This window comes from Canis lupus, chromosome 9, assembly GCF_048164855.1.
Source record: "Canis lupus baileyi chromosome 9, mCanLup2.hap1, whole genome shotgun sequence".
Classification (NCBI taxonomy): Eukaryota; Metazoa; Chordata; class Mammalia; order Carnivora; family Canidae; genus Canis; species Canis lupus.
The window spans coordinates 1,754,641-1,758,999 of NC_132846.1; the positions used below are offsets into that span (position 1 = coordinate 1,754,641).

Sequence of the window (4,359 nt, forward strand, 5' to 3'; positions counted from 1 at the left end):
GCACTCACTTCAGCAGTGCATACACTAAAACTGGAATAATGTAGAGAAGATTAGCATGGTCCCTGTGCAAAGACGACACACGAATTTGTGAAGTAGTGCATAATTTTAGAGAAATTCTCACTCCAGTTAATTCATATATTACTTGACATTTACATGTTTCAGGGTTGGGATAAGTCAAACTCCGTTGGTCCATGTGGCCTCATGTCCCAGCACCACATCAAACATCAGGGCTATCTTTTAAGCATGAAAAAAGTAAAATAAAATGACCATATCATCTCGCTATCTCACTTCTGGGTATATATCCATGAAAACATGTTATCGAAGCAATATCTTCACCTCCATGGAGCATTTCACATTAGCCAAGATATGGAAACAACTCAAGTGTCCACCAATGGAGAATGAGTGACCTTTGATCTGGTGTGAGGCTTCTAATCTCCAGCATCACAGAGGTGAGGACACTCCATGCTGCCCTGGGAATAGACAGGCATCCCCATCTGTCCTGGGATTATCCCTGTACATCCTCCCTAGCCCTGAGGACTCCCAGCCCTTTCATGAAGGGTAATCATGGGTGACATGATGATGGGGTCATGGGGGTCCTCCTACCACACACTTCTATCATCCCTCCATCCATCCTGATCCTTTTTCCAAATACAAACTGTGCTGCTTCTTACCAGCACCTGTCCTCAGAGGTGGGACCTGTTTATGTTCTGTGGATTTGAGCCTTTGCGTTCTTCACATGGGACAGAAGGATTTTTCGTCTGAAAAGACAATCCTAGACTAACTGGCAAGCTGGGGAAGTCTAGTTTAGGGCAAAAGTCCCTCCCTAATTCCCCTGCTGTCCGAAGCAGGCCACTTGCCCCAGAGTTCGTTTACCTGACACCAGTTTGCCCAATGCTTGGTCACATTTGCCCTGAAATTGAATAACTCAGACTTAGCTTTCACAGATTTTAGGATAGTTTCAGCACTTTTTGTGATTTTTTCTAATCGATGGCATTTCCTATTTGTCTGCAATTTATCATTAAAAAAAAAAACATATTCAATACATTACCTGCTTTATTCTCAGGTTACTAATAAAGAAACACACCTTTCAATACTTAATATGTGGCTCACTATATGTTCCTATTTGACCCTTCTCCTTGGGGTTTTGCTCTTCTTTTTTTTTTTTTCCCATTTTTATTTTTTATTTATTTATTTATTTTATTCTTTTTTTTTAATTTATTTTTTATTGGTGTTCAATTTACTAACATACAGAATAACCCCCAGTGCCCGTCACCCATTCACTCCCACCCCCTGCCCTCCTCCCCTTCTACCACCCCTAGTTCGTTTCCCAGAGTTAGCAGTCTTTACGTTCTGTCTCCCTTTCTGATATTTCCCACACATTTCTTCTCCCTTCCCTTATATTCCCTTTCACTATTATTTATATTCCCCAAATGAATGAGAACATATAATGTTTGTCCTTCTCCGACTGACTTACTCCACTCAGCATAATACCCTCCAGTTCCATCCACGTTGAAGCAAATGGTGGGTATTTGTCATTTCTAATAGCTGAGTAATACTCCATTGTATACATAAACCACATCTTCTTTATCCATTCATCTTTCGTTGGACACCGAGGCTCCTTCCACAGTTTGGCTATCATGGCCATTGCTGCTAGAAACATCGGGGTGCAGGTGTCCCGGCATTTCATTGCATCTGTATCTTTGGGGTAAATCCCCAGCAGTGCAATTGCTGGGTCGTAGGGCAGGTCTATTTTTAACTCTTTGAGAAACCTCCACACAGTTTTCCAGAGTGGCTGCACCAGTTCACATTCCCACCAACAGTGTAAGAGGGTTCCCTTTTCTCCACATCCTCTCCAACATTTGTGGTTTCCTACCTTGTTAATTTGCCCCATTCTCACTGGTGTGAGGTGGTATCTCATTGTGGTTTTGATTTGTATTTCCCTGATGGCAAGTGATGCAGAGCATTTTCTCATATGCATGTTGGCCATGTCTGTGTCTTCCTCTGTGAGATTTCTCTTCATGTCTTTTGCCCATTTCATGATTGGATTGTTTGCTTCTTTGGTGTTGAGTTTAATAAGTTCTTTATAGATCTTGGAAACTAGCCCTTTATCTGATACGTCTTTTGCAAATATCTTCTCCCATTCTGTAGGTTGTCTTTGAGTTTTGTTGACTGTATCCTTTGCTGTGCAAAAGCTTCTTATCTTGATGAAGTCCCAATAGTTCATTTTTGCTTTTGTTTCTTTTGCCTTCGTGGATGTATCTTGCAAGAAGTTACTGTGGCCGAGTTCAAAAAGGGTGTTGCCTGTGTTCTTCTCTAGGATTTTGATGGAATCTTGTCTCACATTTAGATCTTTCCTCCATTTTGAGTTTATTTTTGTGTATGGTGAAAGAGAGTGGTCTAGTTTCATTCTTCTGCATGTGGATGTCCAATTTTCCAAGCACCATTTATTGAAGAGACTGTCTTTCTTCCAGTGGATAGTCTTTCCTCCTTTATCGAATATTAGTTGACCATAAAGTTCAGGGTCCACTTCTGGGTTCTCTGTTCTGTTCCATTGATCTATGTGTCTATTTTTGTGCCAGTACCACACTGTCTTGATGACCACAGCTTTGTAGTACAACCTGAAATCTGGCATTGTGATGCCCCCAGATATGGTTTTCTTTTTTAAATTCCCCTGGCTATTCGGGGTCTTTTCTGATTCCACACAAATCTTAAAATAATTTGTTGTAACTCTCTGAAGAAAGTCCATGGTATTTTGATAGGGATTGCATTAAACGTTTTGCTCTTCTTAAATGGGCATTAATCAGTGTTTGGGTTTACCTATTAGGATGAATTGTAGGACTGCCTAGGGCTTGCCTGCAGGAGGCCACATTCTTTTTCAACTAGTGCTTGTTTACACCTGGGTTCAGATCCTGGAAAGGGCTCAGATTTTCCTGCTGTCTTTCTGTTACTGTTTTCTAGTGTCAGTGCATTATTGAATTTAAATCCGTGTGATTTAAATTCTTTTACATTTACTGAGTTTTTTTTTTTTTAATTGTCCAGAGCAAGGTCTACTTTGATAAATATCCCAATGTTCCAAGAATCCTTGAAAAAAATGTGCTATTTTCGGGTGGAGTGTTTTATATTTATCAATTCAATCTAATGGTTAATTTTGGTGTTCAGTTCTTTTATGACCTTGCTGAATTGCTGTCTATTCTATTGACTCCTGAGAGTCAAAGTCCCAATTGCAATTGTACATCTACATATTTCTTTTTTTTCTTCTTTCAGTTCTATCAGTTTTTGCATTTTCTTGTTTGGAGGGTTTTTTTTTAAGTATTAATTTTTGTATGCTCTATCTTTTTTTTCCTATTTTAGTTTTTCAATCTACCTCTCAGTGTATTTGGAACTACTTTGTTGTAGACAGCCGTGGAATTGGAGTACGACAGGATGGTAGGTGGGGTGGCCCCCACTGGAACCTAGGGGTGTCTGTGTCTTGTAGTGCTATTTGAATGGATATTGCCTTCCCAAATTTCCATTTTTCGGTCACTCTCTTCCTGGTGCTTTGAGGAAGGGCAAGAGACTTTTCTTGCAACTTTTTTTTTTTTTTTTTTGGTCTGCTGTTGGTGGTTCTGAGTTGCAGATGTGGGGAAATCTTTTTCCTCTACCTTTTAAAGTTCTCAGTTGGGGGCCCCTGTAACAAAAGACGGATTAACAAGAGAAAATATTACAGATTTATTTAATATGAGTTTTACATGGCCTGGAAACCTTCACGAGGAAATTGAGGTCTGAGGAAGAAGTTACATCTGAACATTTTTATAAGAGGTTTGATGCAGAGTGGGAAGTCATGGAAAGATGTGAGAGGATAACAAAAGGGTATAAGCTTGGGTAACGTTAAAGATGAGACTGACAGTTATTTCTCTAGCAAAAATAGGTTCGTTCAGGAGTAGCAGAGAATTGCACCTGGTACAAATGAGCTACAGCAAAAGCACAGCGACGTCTGCCAGAGCAGAGAAGCCCTCATTCACAGGAGAAAGGGGAGGTTGTGCTTTGGATTAACTGGCACTTTGAAGCACAGTGGCTTGTTTTTGGCTGAGCTGAGACAGTCTCTGGTTGGTTGGGCCACTGTTGGGGGAGGGAAGTGATTGTTCCTCCTGTTGGGCCGCACAGGAGTATCCACCCCACTGAACCTTGTGACTCTGTTTTTCTCATGTTTCCCTTTATTAATGTTCACAGCCGAGAGCAAGACATTGGGTAAAACTCCACAAGGGCCAGTTCATCAATTCTTCCCTATGTGCCTTTTCTCCTCCAAGATGAGAATGCTCCTCTTCTCTGGGGACAGTGAATGCACCTGTCCCATGAGGGTTTTATAACTTGCTTTGGGGG

General features: G+C 40.8%; 1 non-coding gene across 1 annotated transcript; it reads left to right on the plus strand.

The window, feature by feature from the left end:
* On the plus strand, nt 1–107 carry LOC140640688 (U6 spliceosomal RNA). Its single transcript, XR_012037332.1, has one exon. It is a non-coding gene; the product is annotated as a U6 spliceosomal RNA (small nuclear RNA).
* The last annotated feature ends 4,252 nt before the right edge of the window (nt 108–4,359 follow it).